The following is a 22,348-nucleotide window of genomic DNA, read 5'->3' as shown; positions in this document are numbered from 1 at the left end:
CTTGTGAGACATCCAGATGGTGCACTCTAAAATAGTACAGCTAGATATGAGTACTACAAAGATAGGCACTGGAAGCCTGGAAGGGATAAATATTATCTTAGTGTGGCTCCTGTCCCTAGTAGAGAGAGAATGTTAGGCAACCCGAAGAGCCAGTAGATGGAGCAAGGGGAGCTAAAAGTAAAAAAATGTCTTGTCAAATTTTTTAGATAAAGTGATAGACATAAATGTTAGAAGGGAAATAAGAAGAGAGTTAATGAAGAATTATGAGCAAGATGTGATATATGGATGATAACGGTAGATCAAAAAAAATGACAGGATTACAGAGTTTATAGAAAAGGGAAGGAAAAGACGAGAGGTGACAAGCCTTGAGGCAACAAAAGAATATAGGTCATAAACTCATATCCTCATTTCGAGAAATAAGTTCGTGACTTTATCGTGATCACCAGAAGGAAAAGTTAGACCCAGAATAATAGAATCATTTTGGGCTGGTGAACAAGATAAACTAAACATGAATTAGGGACTGAGTGATTTGATAGTGGTCGACATCATGAGAATTTCAGATTTTGTTTCAGCGATAATAGAATGGACAACAGAAGAAAATTCATGAGAAATTCAGGGAATGGTCATTCAGGAAGACGCTTCCCTAAAGCAAGCAATGTGAGCAAAGTTAAGCTAAAGAGACTGTATGTGCCATTTATACTAAGTGTCACCCTCGCGAGTAAGGAATTTTGTTATCCTTGGTATAGAAGGATTACCGCGGGGTGAGTAAGGGTTATCGATGATGAGAAAAGATGCCAAAGATGAAGAGGTCAAACATCTATAGGTAGATCATCGTAGTTCTAAATCTTAGTACTCCCCTAAGGGGGGGGGGGGGAATATGGAGTGATGTGGCATTAAGTCAGAATTAAGTGGTTCTAGTAACTATGGAATGGTAAAGGAAGATTGCACTTATCCAAATCCTACATACATGCTACGATTCCAGAATATTATGCAAACACGATGCCAACAAAAGGAAGTAAGAGTTCCTGCCCAAGATGTTATTGATAAATAAGGAGCTAGTGCGAGACGTAAGTAAAGACAAAGGAAATAACCCAAGAAAGATTACGCGGAATATTGATATGAGAATGGGCCAACGAGTAGTTAGTACTTGATTCAGGAAGAGCCTAGTTATGGCTAGACAAGAGGTTACAGACAAATCAGCAGACCGTGCAAGATAAACATAGTAAAACCCAACATGGGGAATTCAGCCTCGCAGTTATGACATTGTAATACTTGAGATATATTCATATAGGAGTTGGGGAAGTTAAAATGGTACCGTATGAGTGTTACGGAAATAAAAGAGAATGCCACTGGGAAGACAGTCAAAATATCAGTTCAGGAGCAACCGTACAAGCACAAGGGCGTGGAGGAAAGTAACTACAGATAATTATAGGCAAGGAAGGACATCAAAAGGTCCGTCGAGTATACAATATAATAAGCTCACAGCTTTACAAGAGTCAGGGGGTCCTTCCTAAGTACTACAATAAAAGACTAGCCGAGGAAATAAGAAAGAAGGCTTCAACTTAAGCTCAGTGACCTAAAGAAGAAATGGTCTTATAACAACAGTCTCACAACAAGTAATATTCAAGATCATATGAGTTGCACAAAAATTCCGGCATGAGTGGGAACTAAGATAAGCTAAGTAGGCACGCAACAAGAAAGCAGAACGACCAGGAAAAGTAATTTCTTACATTTAAAGAAAGTTGAGAAGGAGCATAAGGAATTATTCGATCAATGATCCAGAGTTAGTTACGTTATGAACGCACTTAAGGTTTCAGAGTATTATCCATGCAGCATATATGTGACAATCATACAACCATAGAAGAATCTGGTATAAGTTAAAAGAAAGAATTGAGTCCAGGTCATAGACAAGGGATTGAATTGTTAGATGATGGTATCACGGATATTTCATAGCATCTATGAAAGGCTAAAGTAATAACTAATACCATGAGCTGCAGATCGGAAGATAGCTTAAGCCTACATAAAGGCTGATCTGAAGGAGGAGGAAACTAAAGAGTTACATCAACGAAGTAAATTAAGAGTCTGATTATTGGACCTAGAAAATTATAGAAATCGTGATTGAGAACATTGCAAAATCATTCTTAATATCTGAGGTACAAGAGAGATAGTACAGTAGCCATATTCTATAACGGCTCTACGATAAAGCTAGTTAGAATGGTACTAGTCTCATAAGAAGTAAGTATGAAGCTCCCATTGGTTTGTGTATGCACCAGAGGTGCAAGTATTATAATAGAGCTTTAAGTTGTGGATGTGAATTATACCTATGCGGAAGGGAGGTCGTGAAAGAGATAGAAGATGTGATGCGAGATTTTAAGGTAAGTAAGGTAAAGGTGAACAACGTATGAGATAATCAAATGCAGAAGGTTGTGAGTAGAAGCGCTGGGATTCAGTATCCAGGAATGATAGCGGCATTGTTAGTGGCATATCTTCCAGACGATGATTCCTAGGTATCGAGAGGTCTAGTTAAGAGAGTAAAGAAGATATTCCGGAATAACATAAGGAGATCTATCACGCAAGCAAGTTGAAGAAAGGTTGCGAGTAGTATAAATAGACATGTATAGGTCACAAGCTAAAGTATGGTAAAGCAACAAGATTTTAGGAAAACAGGAGTAAGGACAGGAAAGGACGAGAAATAGATAAGTCCTGGGGATTAAGCCCAGGAAAAAAAAGAGCTGATGGTTTCTCTAAGTTATAGAAAGCTCAGTATAGCCTGAACGAACTCAAAGGAGTCTAAGACTAATGACATTTAGAAGAGATGGAATGCTGCCATGGTAGTAGAATAAGGGTGTAATTGTGATAGATAAAGGATGAAATTTGGGCCTTCGATTGAGTAATGATTTGAAGGAAAAAAAGAAGAGGGGATTTCATGAATTGTACAGTATTAAAATACCCACATGGAAGAGGGGATGCTATGAAATACGGTTATGGAAGTATAGTATCGCCCCTAGGTGGATCAGGAAAATCACTTTTAATGTTCCTTGATGCGACGTGAACCCTAGTGGTAGTGTTACATAAAAGGTTAAGTTATCAGTGGTAGATTATAGATCAATATTGAGGTGAATCAACAATGGATGGATAAAAGTTATAAAGTATGAGATGAGATTAGGCCATCATTCTTAAGATGAACAGTAATGTGGAAGCATTAAAGGACATAGATTTATATATATGGGATAAGCAATGAAAGTAACCTGGAGTTTGGTAGCAGACCTCAGTAACGTTACATCGAGGTAAGAGTTATGGAATAATATGACCTACTTAGATGCAGTAAAGTCATACGGATGGATAACTGGGTCTATCAAATAAGATATAGCAATATTCGTAAGTTCGACAAAGTACCAAGAGAAGAACTTCAGTATACCTATAGATGCCCAGAGGGATATCTTATCAAGCTTTGTTTATATTTACAAAGTGAGGCCTAGAGATTGGCTAAAAGCTGGAGGAAAAAGGAGAGAAGAGTCGTATAGGCACATTTACAAGGTCAGAGTCGTACAAACAACATGATAGAAGGTAGCAATAGTTACGATATTGGAGGGATTTCGACCATAAATCATGGTGCAAGAAAGAGGCCTAAAGTGGGGAAGGCCCTGGCCTTTGGAATTATTCATAGAACAGTTTCCTAGATGGCAAGGAGAGTACTAAAGTATTCGGAAGACATAAGTTATGAAAATGATAAGTGCATCAATTAACATTCGAGGACGAATGTTCTAAAGGGGGGAATGATGTTACACCCCATGTTTTCGTACGTGAAAGTACGCCATAAGTAAATTGATGGAAGCTCGGAAATGAGATGCTACATCCCGCATTTTCGTACGTTAAAGTTTTGTCGTAATTTAATCGACGTAAATTTAGGAATGAGATTATTTTGGGATTATAAGTATTATGTTATTTCAAATAAGTGATAAGTAAATGCGTGAAGGTGAGAGGGTAAGCGAATCGAAGAAAATGAGTTTCGTCGAAGTTTGACATTTTGGGATAAAATACGGTCCAAGCTATAATACACTGTACTTATGGACTAGTGCCATACAAGGTACCACATGACCATGAAGTAAGGTGTATAAGGTATGTTAAAAGTGAGTAGTATTTTAAGTAATTTGAGATAATTCTTAACTATGTGGGTAATTGGTTAATTATTGGATAATGGGAGATTACCTAGTTGATTAAGGAATTGTTGGGTGATTAATTAAAGAAGTTGGATAAGATTAGGCCCCCTCATGTGGCAGCAAGCCACCCCAATATATATGACTCTTAAGTCATTATTGATTATGTGGCAAGGCTAAGGATTAAGCGTATGTGATTAAGCCACCACATAAAGTGGGGCCCACATCCATCTATCACACCTCCTTTTTTCACTACACCCCCTTAAGGGTATAATAAAGGGAGTTTTTCCAATTAAAGGACAATCGAAACGGGATTTGTTTTATTAACAGATTCAGAGTCGCCACTTGGGAGATTTATGGTGTCCCAAGTCACCGGTTCAAAAATCCCGAATCGAGGAAAAGAATGACTCTGTTTAACAGTCCGCGAACCAGAAATCCGGGTAAGGAATTCTGTTAACTCGGGAGAAGGTGTTAGGCATTCCCGAGTTCGTGGTTCTAGCACGGTCGCTTAACTGTCATATTCGGCTTAATTACCTGATTTTATACAATTATGAGCCTATGTGCAAATTTTAGTTTTAATCGCTTTTATTCATTCTTTAGAGAAAATTGCAACATTATTAAAATACGTCTCGAACCACGTCACATAAATGCACCCGTGGTTTTTGACATATTTTAACATCGTTGAGATTTGAATTTGGGTCACATAAATGTGCACCCGAGTTTAGGAAAGTAGATTATTAAAATATGCTCCTAAAGCAACTACGCGTTTGCACTTTGCGAGGGCCATGAAATTTGCTAAATGGCACGCCTCGAATTCTAAGGTTGAGTTAAAGCTAATTAAAATGAGGGCCACGCAATTGTCATTTTTGTTTGGCACGGCCCACCTCAATTCTAATTTTAAAGGAAATTTAAACTAAATTACGGAGGGCCACAAACCATTGCTATCGATTATGGCTCGCCTCCGTTCTAATTAATGGACTTACTTAACTAACACTAACTATAGTTAAGGTTCTAAGTAACTAATTAAAAAGCTTACATGGGAAAGAAACCATTGTTTTAATCAAAAGGTCTAGGCCCAGAACAAATGAGCCAGCAACCCAACAAGAGGGGAGCAACTTAAATCCCATTTGAGAGGGACAGTCAGGCTTGGGCCCAATATTAAGCCTAGATTCGAATCAGGACAGAGGCTGTAACTGGGCCAGCGTTTGGCCTGGTTTTTGTGATCCAGCTGGTCCATATCCAAGACATAATAGTGCATACACAAATTGATACCAACACATAAACACGAGATTTAAGATTTGAACTCTGATTTAAACCCTTTGACACAAATTGACTAAACCAAAATCAAACTCATTTTTAACACCCCTGGACCTGAGAATGAGTTAGCTCGAGTCCGCAATTTAACTCAAGGGCCAGCCCTTTTACGTTCAGGCCCAACAGACCTGAATCGAGCAATACAAGGTGCAGACTATAGGCTCCTGGGTTCCATGTCGAACCCGTGTAGCAGCAGAAATCACCAAGTTTGAGAAATGATAACAAAAAGGTTCTAGGCATCATTGTCTTTGTAAATGACAAAAACCATCGAATTAATTGATCAAATCTATTGGGTATCAGAAATTAAAACCAATTGAGCATTTCTCTAAGCCATTTTATTCAGAAAAAAAAAGAGAACAAGTTCAGATGCTAAATGAAGAAACCATAAAACCTATTGCTATTGAAAACCATGAAACTCAACTAATTATGTCAATTCCTCACAGAATCAACTCACCAAAACACAATGAAAAGCAGGTCTAAATGCTGAATACCTTTACACACTTTAACATGGTGCCTAGCAAGTCCAAAATTATTCTAATCCTCATAGAATAAACTCACAAAAACATTCAACTGAATACGTATATAAAAAAGGATACATAGAAACAAGCATATAACTAACTAGAAGCTAAACATATAACACTTAAAAAAATTTCAGGAGTGTGTACCTGGATATCGAAATAAAATAAAAGAACAGGAGGTCAGCTAAGCAGCAACAGTATGACAGAATCAGCCCCAGCAAACTCAAACAGATCCAATCCAAACTCAGGAAGAAGATGCAACAATCCAAAGAGTAAAGTTCAATCGAATAACCAATCAGTAAAACTTCAAACCCAGTTTTACACCCCCATATTCGACATATTCTAAACCATCAAATGCATCCGAAAGTATTTTAAACGTGAAAACTTCAGGAAATCAAAGAAAAGGAAAAGGAATTTAATCAAACAGTGAACTTCAGCCGTCTCTTTTCTCTGATTTTTTAGCTCTTAAAATCTCCAGGATCTCTTAGGTCTCTCAATTTTGCAGGATTTTTAGCTCTTAAAGTTCTCTCTAAAATCTGATATTGGGTCTATGTATTTTTTTGCTCTTCCCGTTCTAAATCTGCCCATGCAAGGCAAGAATGCCATACCTTTATAGGCAAGCAATTAGGGCAGCCCTGCTGATTTTAGTTTACCCCTTAGGTCCTTTTTAAATTTCTTGTTTTAGCTTAGGGCTCCCTAAAATTCTGACTTGTTACTCATGTTATACTACCAAAAACCTAAAATTCAAAAAGAACCCCCCTACTAGAAGCTTCCTAGGCAGTTACACTAAGATTCCCTAAGTGTGTTGCCTATACTACCCTTCAAACCTTTGTTTATTACCCTTTAACATCCCCTGGTTCAACAGGCCAGGCCAATTGGGTCATAGACCCCAAATTGAGTGCCTATTTGGGCCTATTGCTTCTTGCAAACTAATTGCAGCATTTATGGGCCTAAATTAAAGCTAAAACAAATTTCCCAAACAAAGAAACTGGAACCATTTCTAACAGAAACAAACGGAACAAAGGCAAAAACAAAGAACTGACCAATCCAATCTATACAACAACTAATTATGGACCTAATCTCATTAACTAGGAAATTAGACTGATAATGAAATATTCAAGCATACAGAAGCCTAAGGTGACTACAAATTAAAGCCAAATCAAGAACAAACAAGAAGAGGAGATGAAATAAAAACACAGAAGAAAAAATTCATCAACAAGAACGAGACGAACAAGAAGAAATACCTAGAAAACTAACTAAAGACTAATTCAACGAACCATGGCAGACTTCTTCGAATCATTGACCAAAATAGCCCTTAATCATGTGTTTTCATGTGAAAACACACGAATAAGGCCTATTATAGTCAACAATCGTCAATAAACCCCTGACTTGTACTTTATGGATTTTAGGATTTTCTTTCAAAACTAGATTCGAAGAACCTGGGGATGATTTGAGGGAAAGCCTTTATGGATTTGATATGAGGGAGGTGAGGGGGCTTTATGGTGTAAATTTGGGGCTGGTCAGAGGTGGCGCCGCCACCGAGGAAAATTGTGGCGGCGCTAGGGTTTTGGAGATTTGAGGGGTTCCAGTGAGATTCAAGAGGAGCTGATGGTGGATTCATGATGAGGAAGGGGAGAGGGAGCTCTGGTGAAATTTGGGGGTCATTGGAGACTCGCCGCCGCCGTAGACGATTTCAGGCGGCGGCGGACGGTGGGGACGGTGGTCTCTAGGGTTTGAATAGAGGAGGGAGGCGATGAGTGAAAGGGGGGAGGGTGACGTTTAGACAATTTTATACTTAAACACCCTAGCTTCCCAGCCGTTCGATCAAGAAACCTCGACGGCTGGGATTTGAAATCAGCTAAACGGGGTCGTTTTTGGGGTCAAGGGGGGGAAGCCTGGACCAGGTTATGTGATTTGGGCTTGGACGGGTGGTTGGGCTAGGTCATGTGATTACTTTTCTCATTTGGACGAGTTTAAATGGAAAATAAGCTGAGCTTGCTTTGGGCTCGAATTGGATTAAGGGGGTTGGCCCAAGTGCTGATCTCTCTTTGTTTTTCTTTTCTTTTATTTCCTTTTTTTGTTTTTAATCTTTTTCTTTTATTTTTCTTTTTTCAAAAATTAAAAAAAAATAAAAATCTGAATTAAACCCTAGGACCTAATTAAACTAATTAAACCTAAATGATGGTTAACACAGTTAATTAAAATAAATTAAAGAAAAACTAACAAAATTCAAAGCTAGAAAAACAAATCAATTTTTTTGTGATTTTTGTATTTTTGTAAAACCCTAATTACTAATTAATCTAAAATATGTAAAATTAAATCCTAAATGTGCATGCAACGTATTTTTTTTGTATTTTCCATTAATTAAAATAAAGTAAACATGTACAAACAAATGCAAACAATTAACAGAAAATGCCACAAAAATCCACAAAGTTGCAAATAATAAAAAGAAATTATTTTGTTTTGAAACTATGGGAGTACTTCATATAGGGCAAAAATCACGTGCTCACAGCTGCCCCTCTTTGCTCGAAAACACGAAGAGTTTTCGTGCAAAGACAAAGTGAGCGGATACGAGCGATTTTTGCCCGTTTTAATACTCCGTGGGAAGCATTTTTGAAAGATTTGACCGCACCCTGCTTCCGAGGTTGCCTACATATCCTTGGCTATAAAGGAATCAGGTCAGTGTAGTTCGGGAATGTCTGGTAGCTGGGACTACCATGAAGCTGTGATTTCACTGTTGTTGTTGTTGCTGCTACTGCTTACTGAACCCACTTATTACACCATGTCAAAATAAAAGAAGCTATACTAGACTATGATCAATGCTTTACAAAAATCCTATCTATATCTTCAAACTTGCTCTAGTGGTTCTTGTTGCCTTGTTGACTTGTATTCTCCTAGTGAAATTCCTCTGTTGTCGACTTGAATTGTAATCTGAGATGTTTTCCCTTTCTTCAGGTGGACACCTGACTGCTGAACTTGAACTGTATTCCCTTGCTCTCCAGGCGGGTTCCTGATTGCTAAACTTGAATGTATTCTCTGCTCTCCAGGCGGGCTCCTGAATGCTAAACTTGAATGTACTCCCTGCTCTCCGGGCGAGCTCCTGACGGCTAAATTTGAAATGTATTCCCTTGTTCTCCAGGCGGGCTCCTGACTGCTGACTTGGAATGTGTTCCCTTGTTCTCCAGGCGGGCTCCTGATTTCAACAAAATAGACAAAACAAAGAAAATTTTCTGCCCCAGTTTGGTAGCTGGGCTCATATATGAGTGTTAACCGAATCATATTACCAAATATCAATAAGAACTTGAAAGCTAAGACTTGAATTGTACTCCCTTGTTCTCCAGGTGGGTTCCTGACTGCTGACTTGAAATGTATTCCCTGCTCTCCAGGCGGGCTCCTGACTTCAGACTTGAAATGTATTCCCTTGTTCTTCAGGCGGGCTCCTGACTGCTGACTTTGAATGTGCTCCCTTGTTCTCCAGGCGGGCTCCTGACTGCTGACTTTGAAATGTGCTCCCTTGTTCTCCAGGCGGGCTCCTGACTTCAACAAAATAGACAAAACAAAGAAAATTTTCTGCCCCAGTTCGGTGGCTAAGCACATATGTGATTGTAAACTACATCATGTTACCAACTATCAGTAGAATTTGAAAGCTAAAACTTGAATTGTACTCCCTTGTTCTCCAGGCGGGCTCCTGATTGCTGACTTTGAAATGTGCTCCCTTGTTCTCCAGGCGGGCTCCTGACTGCTAAACTTGAATGTATTCCCTTGTTCTCCAGGCGGGCTCCTGATTGCTGACTTTGAAATGTGCTCCCTTGTTCTCCAGGCGGGCTCCTGACTGCTGACTTGAATGTATTCCCTTGTTCTCCAGGCGGGCTCCTGATTGCTGACTTGAAATGTGTTCCCTTGTTCTCTTGGAGGGCTCCTGACTTCAAACAAATAGACAAAACAAAGAAAATTTTCTGCCCCAGTTTGATGGCTGGGTGAACATGTGGTTATAAACTAAATCATGTTGCCAAATATCAGTAAATACTTGAAAGGTAAGACTTGAATTGTACTCCCTTGTTCTCCAGACGGGCTCCTGACTGCTGCATTTGAAATGTATTCCCTTGTTCTCCAGGCGGGCTCCCGACTGCTGACTTTGAAATGTGCTCCCTTGTTCTCCAGGCGGGCTCCTGACTGCTGACTTTGAAATGTGCTCCCTTGTTCTCTAGGTGGGCTCCTGACTGCTGACTTGAAATGTATTCCTTGTTCTCCAGGTGGGCTCCTGATTTCAACAAAATAGACAAAAACAAAGAAAACTTCAGCACTAGTTTGGTAGCTGGGCTCATATATGAGTGTTAACCGAATCATATTGCCAAATATCAATAAGAACTTAAAAGCTAAAACTTGAATTGTACTCCCTTGTTCTCCAGGAGGGCTCCTGACTGCTGACTTGAAATGTATTCCCTGTTCTCCAGGCGGGCTCCTGACTTCAGCTGACTTGAAATGTATTCCCTTGTTCTTCAGGCGGGCTCCTGACTGCTGACTTTGAATGTGCTCCCTTGTTCTCCAGGCGGGCTCCTGACTGCTGACTTTGAAATGTGCTCCCTTGTTCTCCAGGCGGGCTCCTGACTGCTGACTTGAAATGTATTCCCTGTTCTCCAGGTGGGCTCCTGATTTCAACAAAACAGACACAACAAAGAAAATTTTCTGCCCCAGTTTGGTGGCTGGGCACATATGTCATTGTAAACTACATCATGTTACCAAATATCAGTAAAAATTTGAAAGCTAAAACTTGAACTGTACTCCCTTGTTCTCCAGGCGGGCTCCTGACTGCTGATTTGAAATGTATTCCCTTGTTCTCCAGGCGGGCTCCTGACTGTTGAACATGAAATATATTCCCTGTTCTCCAGGTGGGCTCCTGATTTCAACAAAATAAACAAAAAACAGAGAAAATTTCTGCCCCAGTTCGGTAGCTGGGCATATATATGAGTGTAAACCGAATCATGTTACCAAATATCAATATGAACTTCAAAGCTGAAACCTCAACTGTACTCCCTCGCTCTCCAGGTGGGCGCCTGATTGCTGAAACTTGAATTGTGTTCCCTTGTTCTCTAGGTGGGCTCCTGATTGCTGAACTTGAATGTATTCCCATGTTCTCCAGGCGGGCTCCTGACTGCTTAACTTGAATGTATTCCTTGCTCTCCAAGCGGGCTCCTGACTGCTGACTTGAAATGTATTCCCTTGTTCCCAGGCGGGCTCCTGACTGGCCTGACCTTGAATGCGTTCCCTTGTTCTCCAGGCGGGCTCCTGACTTCAACAAAATAGACAAAACAAAGAAAATTTTCTGCCCCAGTTTGGTGGCTGGGTGCACATGTGGTTGTAAACTAAATCATGTTGCCAAATATCAGTAAAAACTTGAAAGATAAGACTTGAATTGTACTCCCTTGTTCTCCAGGCGGGCGCCTGACTGCTGCATTTGAAATGTATTCCCTTGTTCTCCAGGCGGGCTCCTGACTGCTGCATTTGAAATGTGCTCCCTTATTCTCCAGGCGGGCTCCTGACCGCTGACTTGGATGTATTCCCTTGTTCTCCAAGCAGGCTCCTGACTTCAACAAAACAACAAAACACAAAAAACTTTCTGCCCCAGTTTGGTGGCTGGGCACATATGTGATTGTAAACTACATCATGTTACCAAATATCAGTAAGAATTTGAAAGCTAAAACTTGAATTATTCTCCCTTGTTCTCCAGGTGGGCTCCTGATTGCTGACTTTGAAATGTGCTCCCTTGTTCTCCAGGTGGGGTCCTGATTGCTGAACTTGAAATGTATTCCCTCGTTCTCCAGGTGGGCTCCTGAGTGCTGAACTTGAAATGTGCTCCCTTGTTCTTTAGGCGGGCTCTTGACTGCTGACTTGAAATGTGCTCCCTTATTCTCCAGGCGGGCTCCTGACTTCAACAAAATAGACAAAATAAAGAAAATTTTCTGCCCCAGTTTGGTGGCTGGGCCCATATGTGATTGTACACTACATCATATTACCAACTATTAGTAAGAATTTGAAAGCTAAAACTTGAATTGTACTCCCTTGTTCTCTAGGCGGGGCTCCTGATTCCTGAACTCGAAATGTGTTTCCTTGTTCTCCAGGCGGGCTCCTGACTGCTAAACTTGAATGTATTCCCTTGTTCTCCAGGCGGGCTCCTGAAAGTTTATGATCAAACCTGTTTGGTGCTTGCTCTTCCCCTACGGAGAGTTCCTCCGAAACAAACGAAATTTCCTGCCCCTGTTTCAATCAAAGGAAAATCTTGTCAGTTTAAAATGGTGGTTAGTTGATGGCATTCTTGCTGAAGGTCTTTCCGCTGTCATGATTTGTTTTGACGTGCTTCCCCTGAACTGGCCCTGAACCTCTTGACTTTCTGACTGACCTCAAATCTCATGACCCTTGATGACCCGAGTGTTCCATACCCATACTGTTGTTTTACACTTCAGACCCCTTTATCTGAACTTTTGCATCTCCCATGACATTACCAAATCATTCCACCGATAAAACTTCCGGTGACTCCTTATATCCCGCTTTACATCATGCTATCTTTGGTATGTTCTGGCCATACTGTGCTTTGCAATTTTGGAAATTGGTAGTGAGCTTTGAAATCCTTTCTTATTTGCTTTGAACAAAACGGACATTGGAACATCTTAGAGAAACAAAACCCCAAAAGAAATGAAATGCAATGACCTTGAGAGTTAAGGATAAAGAAAATCCAAAACAAGACGACTTGCTAAAAGGAAAAAGAAAAAGAGACTTATCTGAGTGGAACAACTGGCACCAATGATCATGACATGCATTTCGGACTAATCGACCCAATCTGTCCAACCAATCAACTTTCAGTTGCCATACTTTGTTCCCCCGGAACTCCACAACCTGATTTCTTCACCCAAACCTTAACCTTGTTTATCCTGCAGTGCGCTGAAAGGTTTTCACCCACAGACCTCTCTCATTTGTTCATCTCTTAACTCACTTTCGCCTTAAGGTGCCCGTGAGGGTTTTCACCAATAAGACTCTCTCGTTTTTCATTTCTCTCAGCTCCCGTCGCCTTATGGTGCCCGTGAGGGTTTTCACCAATAAGACTCTCTCATTTTTCATTAATTTTCCTGCTTGGACCGGAGTGTTGCCCCTGATATGAATCACCTCTTCCAGCTCGACTTGGCATTTTTTGAAGACTGATCAGAAGGTCTTTCTTTGGACCGTAATGTGGGCTTTTGGATAGGGTTAGAAAGAAAAGGTATTAAAGGCTCAAAAACAATTCAAATGGGTTTAAAAATTACAACTTTCGGAATCAGATTTCTTACAACAACCACAACTTCTGCCCCAGTTTCTTGCTTGGGGACTTTTGGATCTTATTTTGATGGGACCGAACCGTGAGGCTGCCTACGTATCCTTAAAGGAATCAGGTCGAACGTAGTTCATGTCATAGAAATTACTTTGTTGTTGTGATTTTTCTTTTCTTTTTCTTTCTCTTCTTTTATTCTTTTCTTTTCTTTCTTCTTTTTCTTTTTGTTGTTTTGTTGTTTTGTTTTTTTTCTTTTTCTTTTTCTTCTCTTTTTCTTTTTTTTCTTTTTCCTTTTCTTCTTCTTTTCCTTCTCTCTCTTTTCATTTTTTTTCTTTTCTCTTTTCTTTACTTATCTCTTGCGCTTGAGTTTCTGATCTTTGCTACTGATTCCAAAAGAGGGGTATGAAAGGAAATAAACAAGGCTCAAAGGGGTAACAAAGGGTAAAGTGTTTAGATAGCAGAACAAAATGCCTTCGTCATTCCATTCTTCAAAATATGCCAAAACAAATACCAATTTAACCAAAGAAAATCATACATAGTATCTCTTGACTGCATCGGAGTTGATGGCCATTTCTACACACTTCTCTTCTATGTCTGATAAATACAAAGCACCATTCGACAACACTCTAGTTACAATGAACGGCCCCTGCCAATTTGGGGCGAACTTGCCTTTGGCCTCAGCCTGATGCGGAAGAATACGTCTCAACACTTGCTGACCCACTTCGAACTTTCGTGGACGCACCTTCTCATTATATGCTCTTGCCATTCTTTGTTGATACAATTGGTCATGACACACTGCTGCCAATCTTTTCTCGTCGATCAAACTCAATTGCTAAAGCGAGTTCTGACCCACTCATCATCATCAATTTCGGCTTCAGCGGCAATCCGAAGGGATGGGATTTCAACTTTTCAGAATTAGCTTGGCTTCTAAAACTGGGCCGAAGATTCCTCATGCATGTCATGTCATTGAAACCAGCATAAAAAGAACTGTGTAAGGAAGAAAAGAAAAACAAAAATAAAATTATCAGGAATAATGAAAAAAAAGAAATTGCATTTCATTGAAATCAACAGATAGCGAGGTTTATACATCCAAATGGATGGAACATAGAATCTGACTTACAACCCTGGAATAACCCTGATAGACTGAAAGAAAATCAAAGCAATCTACCAAAACTCCTTCCGGGTAGGGAGATGAGTAGCTTCCCAATTGCTAAGCTTCACATTCGGCCTGACAAAATGCACCTCTTCATCACCAGAACCTTCCCTAATTTCTACCATGTTCACTTCATCAAACAGACTTTGATCCCACTCAAATCAACTCCTCATCAAAGACAACCACAGGCTTTGGAACTGCCGACACCGGATGCTTCACTGCCCTTGACTTGACAAAAGTCCTGAAGAGGTGTGGGATAGGCCTAGAGAGCGGCCATGCTTTCTTTTCCAACTTTGTAGCCTTCTTCACATCATCCCCTGTAGGCTTGAACCTCAGACCAAATGTACCCAGATTTTTACGTAGAGATACTGGCTGCACAATACCTTGCAAAGATGCGCCCAGAACTTTACCCGGCACAAAACCATACTTCAACATCTCATTAGCTACCATGCAGATCGAAAGTGATAACCTCGACCTTGGAATGCATTTTCCTTCAGGAACCTTTTCGACAGACATCATTTCGGAAGTTTGATAAGCTAAAGGTCCTTGATCATCTCCAGCCTTAATAAATGGAACAGATGAATCTTCATGAAAGGATAAATCCTCTTCCCCACGCACAACTATCTCTTGTTTGTCCCACTCAAATTTCACCATTTGATGTAACGACGATGGCACTGCCTTAGCCGCATGTATCCAAGGCCTACCCAATAACAAATTATACGGGGCAACCACGTCTAGCACTTGAAATTCCACACTGAAACCAACTGGCCCTATTACCAATTCAAGCGTTATATCTCCAACAGAACCTTTTCCTTTCCCATCAAGACCTCGAACACCTACACTGTTCATGTGGATTCTTTCGGTGCCGATCTTCAACTTTTGCAAAGTGGACAGAGGGCAAATATTTGCACTGGATCCATTATCCACCAACACTCTGGTGACAAAATAGTTTTCGCATTTCACCGTGATACAAAGAGCTCGATTGTGTTCCGTACCCTCTATAGGAAGCTCATCATCTGCAAACGTGGTCCTATTTTCTTCGAAGATCCTGCTAGCAATCTTTTCTAATTGAGTCACTGTGATATTATCAGGAACATGTGCCTCGTTCAAAATCTTCATTATGGCCCCGCGTGTTCATCCGAATGTGTCAACAAAGATAACAGAGAAATATTAGCTGGAGTTTTCCTTAATTGTTCAATAATGGAATAGTCTTGCACTTTCATCTTTCTCAAGAACTCTTCGCCTCCTCCTCGGTCACTGATTTCCTTACTGGCATTTGGCTACCCTTGAAGAGCTTGGCCTTCCCTAGTTCTTTGGAGGTAAGACATCCTCCGAAATGAGTCGATCCTCCGATCTCAACAAATTCTTCCTCCACTTCCCTTCCTTTGTGTGCCATTATTGCTCGTTTGCAGTTCCCTGGGAAATCCTTTGTTTCAACCGCTGGCAACTGAGTCATCGATTTAATAGCAACAGGGGTAATGGGAGACCCTTTCACAACTACAACAGGCTTGCTTGGCACCCCTAGTACCACCAACTTTGGCTTTTTCCGACTTGACCCGACACCATTCGAAGACCCTTTTGCAAATATGACACGTTTTCTAGATACTTCATCTTGCTCCACAATCTTAGCGGGTTTTTTAATTTCAATGCGAGGCCTGAAATGAGGAGTGCAACAGTATGGATCCGAGGTCTTGAAAGTTGGTTTTGTACCATAGTCTTGGGCATCAGGAACCTTGAACAAGGTTTCACTAGAAGATAGAGGGGTGTTGGCATGGGGAGGAGCTGCAAAAACGGGAGTAGTTAATGACACGCTTGTATTGGCGGGTGGAGCGTGAAAAGGCTGGGACAAGATGCCAGGGTAGTTGTGGCAAGGGGTAAAGCCTGGGGTATGCTGTGGGGAGAAATTAGCAGCATTGGGAATCTGAGATTGTGGTGGTAGTGGGACGGAAGCACAATTTTCGATGTAGTTGGCGGGGAATGAGGGTATAGGGTACCCACTAATCAAAGCCTGGTACATCTCCGTTATCTGGCGTTTCAATCTTTGGGCCTCTTCTTTTTAACTCAAATTCCGATTCGATAACACCTATGTCCGATCCCTTACTAGTCATGGCTGTCTTGCTGTTTGACCTAGTGTGCATGGATGACTCGCCCGAATGCCACAAACTAACCACCTGCCTGTACTCAATACATCAACAACAACCTTGTTAGCGATTAGGGCTTTAACAGATTGGTAACCGCACATTTTGGGGCATGAATGCACCTAAGCAGTTAACCGTTTCTATTATGCATTTGATCGGCTGCATGCGTCATCCCGGCTTTCCTCATTTCTATTTGCAACTTCTTCTCTTTTCCCCAATTTCTTTCTTCTCTTTTTTTTTCTCTCTTGCCTTTGCTTTCTTTTGTTTTTATTCTCTCATTTCTCCCTCTTATTTTGCCATTGTTTCCTTCTCTCGGTTTCTTATTTTCTCTCTTTTTCTTTTCGTTTCCTCTCTTGTTTTTCCTCTCTTTTTCTTTCCTTTTTCTTCTTTTTTTTTCTTTTCATTCTTTCCTTTGCCCTCTCTTTGTTTTTACTCTCTCATTTTCTCTCTCTTATTTTTCCATGGTTTCCTCCTCACTGTTTCTTATTTTCTCTCTTTTCCTTTTCCTTTTGCTCTTATTTTTCCTCTCTTCTCTCTTTTTTATCACTCTTTTTTCTTTCTTTTGGTTATGGTTGAATCCTATGGAGATTGCCTACGTATCATGACCCCGCATGAATCAGACCGAGCGTAGTTCTGGGGGATAAAAATAATAAAACATTTTGGGATTTTCAAATTTCATAAAAATAAAATGTTTTGATTACAATGACTCATCCTACCAAATTTTTACCATAAAAACCAACAGGCTCAAAAGGAAACTAACAGAAGAAAAATCAAGACTCATTTTTTACTCAAAAAGTTAGCACTATTTTTCAAAATTTTCATAAAAATATCCGGCTTTGCCAATACGGCCTTTCAGCACTTCGAGGAAGAAGATTTTAAGGCTGCGTTCGCTAACCGGCCAAAACCGTGAAAAATGACCAAAGGCGCCGTTCTTGCAAAAACAGCCTTCCGGCGCCCTTTTGGGGACATTCGGCTATTTTGACAAGAATGGCATCACCTTACTTATTTACAATAAAAATAAAATTTTAGTTCTTTTTGGGCTATTTTTCAAAAAGGAAGTTGGACCTGATGGGGGTTGCCTACGTATCTCACACCCTGTGAGAATCAAACTGGCGTTGGTTTCAGTAACGTTTGGACATTGGTTTTTTCTTTCAAAACGAGTGATTAACTCACTTAACCCTTACACTGCTATTTTCTTTTTCAAACTCTCCCCTTTTACTCAAATGGCCGGTCAGCATGCAAATCCGAATCAAATAAATGCACAAGTAGGATGCATCAGGATGGTCCGTTATTTTGGGTACACCTGTCCTAGACGGACCCAACCCCTGTGTTGAGTCCCCTAAGTCAAATGCACATGATGCAGATAAGCGTTCCTACTAGGGATCCGGCATGAGGCTGAGTTATTCTAGGTTCAAAACCTGGGTATATGTTCTAGACTGTGTACCCGAGCGGACAACTCGAGTCGAGGAGGGGGCTACGTACCGGGAACCAAAAGGCCATCCGGATTAGTAACTTGTCTGAGCCTCTTTCTTATTTCAAGGAATGACACTAACAGAATAGGGAGTTTCGACCAGCGAGCACATCCCCGAAGATGAGAAGAGAAGGGTTTCGCAATAATTTTAATATATACAGTTCAGATAATATCAAGCGGTAAAAGCATCATTTAGCACATTAGGCCCAAACATGTAATAAAATCAGATAACAGATAAAGCCAAAATATAACAATTCATCTAAGCTTGAATTCTGAACCCTGAACCAGAAGTTCTGGGTTCTCGTCCCCAGCAGATTCGCCAGAGCTGTCACACCTCTTTTTCTCACTACACCCCCTTAAGGGTATAATAAAGGGAGCTTTTCCAATTAAAGGACAATCGAAACGGGATTTGTTTTATTAACAGATTCAGAGTCGCCACTTGGGAGATTTATGGTGTCCCAAGTCACCGGTTCAAAAATCCCGAATCGAGGAAAAGAATGGCTCTGTTTAACAATCCACGAACAAGAAATCCGGATAAGGAATTCTGTTAACTCGGGAGAAGGTGTTAGGCATTCCTGAGTTCCGGAATAAAGGGTATGTGATAATATCTCTTTTCTCTGATTTTTTAGCTCTTAAAATCTCCAGGATATCTTAGGTCTCTCAATTTTGCAGGATTTTTAGCTCTTAAAGTTCTCTCTGAAGTCTGATATTGGGTCTATGTATTTTTTTGTTCTTCCCGTTCTAAATCTGCCCTTGCAAGGCAAGAATGCCATACCTTTATAGGCAAGAAATTAGGGCAACCCTGCTGATTTTAGTTTACCCCTTAGGTCCTTTTTTAATTTCTTGTTTTAGCTTAAGACTCCCTAGAATTCTGACTTGTTACTCAAGTTATACTACCAAAAACCTGAAATTCAAAAAGAACCCCCCTACAAGAAGCTTCCTAGGCAGTTACACTAAGATTCCCTAAGTGTGTTGCCAATACTACCCTTCAAACCTTTGTTTATTACCCTTTAACACCCCCTGGTCCAACAGGCCAGGCCAATTGGGTCATAGACCCCAAATTTAGTGCCTATTTGGGCCTACTGCTTCTTGCAAACTAATTGCAGCATTTATGGGCCTAAATTAAAGCTAAAACAAATTTCCCAAACAAAGAAACTGGAACCATTTCTAACAGAAACAAACGGAACAAAGGCAAAAACAAAGAACTGACCAATCCAATCTATCCAGCAACTAATTATGGACCTAAACTCATTAACTAGGCAATTAGACTGATAATGAAATATTCAAGCATACAGAAGCCTTAGGTGACTACAAATTAAAACCAAATCAAGAACAAACAAGAAGAGGAGATGAAATAAAAACACAGAAGAAAAAATTCATCAACAAGAACGAGACGAACAAGAAGAAATACCTAGAAAACTGGCTAAAGACTAATTCAACGAACCATGGCAGACTTCTTCGAATCATTGACCGAAATAGCCCTTAATGATGTGTTTTCATGTGAAAACACACGAATAAGGCCTATTATAGTAACCAATCGTCAATAAACCCCTGACTTGTACTTTATGGATTTTAGGGTTTTCTTTCAAAACTAGATTCGAAGAACCTGGGGATGAGGGAAAGCCTTTATGGATTTGATATGAGGGAGGTGAGGGGGCTTTATGGTGTAAATTTGGGGCTGGTTAGAGGTGGCGCCGCCACCGGGGAAAATTGTGGCGGCGCTAGGGTTTTGGAGATTCGAGGGGCTCCAGTGAGATTCAAGAGGAGCTGATGGTGGATTCATGATGAGGAAGGGGAGAGGGAGCTTTGGTGAAATTTTGGGGGTCATTGGAGACTCGCAGCCGCCGTAGGCGATTTCCGGCGGTGGCGGACGGTGAGGACGGTGGTCTCTAGGGTTTGAATAGAGGAGGGAGGCGATGAGTGAAAGGGGGGGGGGAGGGTGACGTTTGGACAATTTTGTACTTAAACACCCTAGCTTCCCAGCCGTTCGATCAAGAAACCTCGACGGCTGGGATTTGAAATCAGCTAAACGGGGTCGTTTTTGGGTCAAGGGGGGGAAGCCTGGACCGGGTTATATGATTTGGGCTAGGACGGTTGGTTGGGCTGGGTCAGGTGATGATTTTTCTCATTTGGACGGGTTTAAATGGAAAATAAGCTGAGCTTGCTTTGGGCTCGAATTGGATTAAGGGGGTTGGCCCAAGTGCTGATCTCTCTTTGTTTTTCTTTTCTTTTATTTCCTTTTTTTGTTTTTAATCTTTTTCTTTTCTTTTTCTTTTTCAAAAATTAAAAAAAAATAAAAATCTGAATTAAACCCTAGGACCTAATTAAACTAATTAAACCTAAATGATGGTTAACACAATTAATTAAAACAAATTAAAGAAAAACTAACAAAATTTAAAGCTAGAAAAACAAATCAATTTTTTTGTGATTTTTGTATTTTTGTAAAATCCTAATTACTAATTAATTTAAAATATGTAAAATTAAATCCTAAATGTGCATGCAATGTATTTTTTTTTGTATTTTCCATTAATTAAAATAAAGTAAACATGCACAAACAAATGCAAACAATTAACAGAAAATGCCTCGAAAATCCACAAAATTGCAAATAATAAAAAGAAATTATTTTATTTTGAAACTATGGGAGTACTTCATATAGGGCAAAAATCATGTGCTCACACCATCTATAAGATATCTCAAACTTAAGAGTCTCATCATGTTGCTTTGAGTCATTCTAATATGCATCTGCATATATGACATAAGCAATGTAAGATCTTTAACAATTCAAAGCAACGTGAGATTTTGCGATTGTAAGGGAGTACGGTGCAATCTTTCTCAAGAATATCATACGAATTTTCCCCTACTTCGATTTGCTGTTACGTGATTTATTGCAATTGATGTATGTTAGAGAGATTGTCAAGAGAATCGGCTCAGGTATGTTAAGGCTATCCCTTCTTTCCTTTTGGCATGATCCATACGGTACAAACGAAAAGAGCAAATGCATAACTTCCATAAATGACTCTATTCATAGAAATGCTAGAGATGCTTATGTTCTTGATTCCCCATGTGTCCTATTATTCTATCATCTGTCCATGGGTCTCAGAAAATACGTAAGTTGAAAAAGTATACTTCATGATATTACTCAATGGCATAATGGTCTTATACATTCCAAGAGATTTTATTGACGTACTTTTCATGCATTGCATTCATTTATATATATACATTGACCCATGACCAGATGGCATTATATACGCGTATATATATGTATATGGGATATGGGAAAAGGTTACGGTGTTATATACGCACCACCACTTGATCAGCTCGTATACCTTGATGATTTGCCCGCAGTGGCCGAGATGATATGACGGGATGCCGTCAGAGGCTTGATGATGTTATGAACACATATACCTATACATGGTATGACATTTTATACGCATATGCATGACATTATAAGTATTAAATGATTCACAGGGCTATTCAGACTTACATGTCGAGTCTTTTATTCCATGTTTCTCTCATGTCTACTATTTACTGATTTTCATTCCTTACATAATCGGTACATTATTTGTAGTGATGTCCCTTTTGTGTGAGGACGCTGCGTTTCATGCTCGCAAGTCCCGATAGACAGGTTGAGAGTCCTCCAAGTAGGCTATCAGCTCAGCGGAATGTGTTGGTGCGCTCCATTAGCTCCGGAGTTCCTTATTTGGTCAGTATAATTAGGACACGTATTGATTGGTATGACGGGGTCCTGTCCCGACCTTTATGATACTTATGTACTCTTAGAGGCTTGTAGACAAATGTCATGTATACGGATAATTGTATGGCCTTGTCGGCCTATGTTTTGAGGTTACAAATGATCATGTTGGCCTTATAGGCCCGTATGTCACGTGTATAAGTTTCTATATCAGGTTGGGTCGTTCTATGTCATGCATTCTCTCATGTTTATTCTAGTTTTCTCATGACAGCCTTTTCGACTCATTTACCTATGATAGTATGACACAAAATATACTTTATGTTGGTACTCGGTTGAGTAAGGTACCGGGTGCCCGTTGCGGCCCATAGGTTTGGGTCGTGACAAGTGCAAGGTTCCCTGCTGCTAAAAAAAATAAAAACTAACTATACCCGGTTCAAACAAAACCCTTGGAAAAGAACTGCGGCACAAAGAAAAATAAGGGGGAATTAATATATTACCTAACAGAAAAAAAATCTTTTTGTTCTTTTTTTTTCCGACTTTAATCCCTCAAGAAACCCGTCGAACGATATCCATCGTCGGAAAAAGTCGAAAATTTTAATGGTTTTT

Source organism: Nicotiana attenuata, unplaced genomic scaffold (genome assembly GCF_001879085.1).
Source record: "Nicotiana attenuata strain UT unplaced genomic scaffold, NIATTr2, whole genome shotgun sequence".
NCBI lineage: Eukaryota > Viridiplantae > Streptophyta > Magnoliopsida > Solanales > Solanaceae > Nicotiana > Nicotiana attenuata.
The sequence above is the reverse complement of the archived record's forward strand: the minus strand, read 5'-3'. Positions refer to the sequence as shown.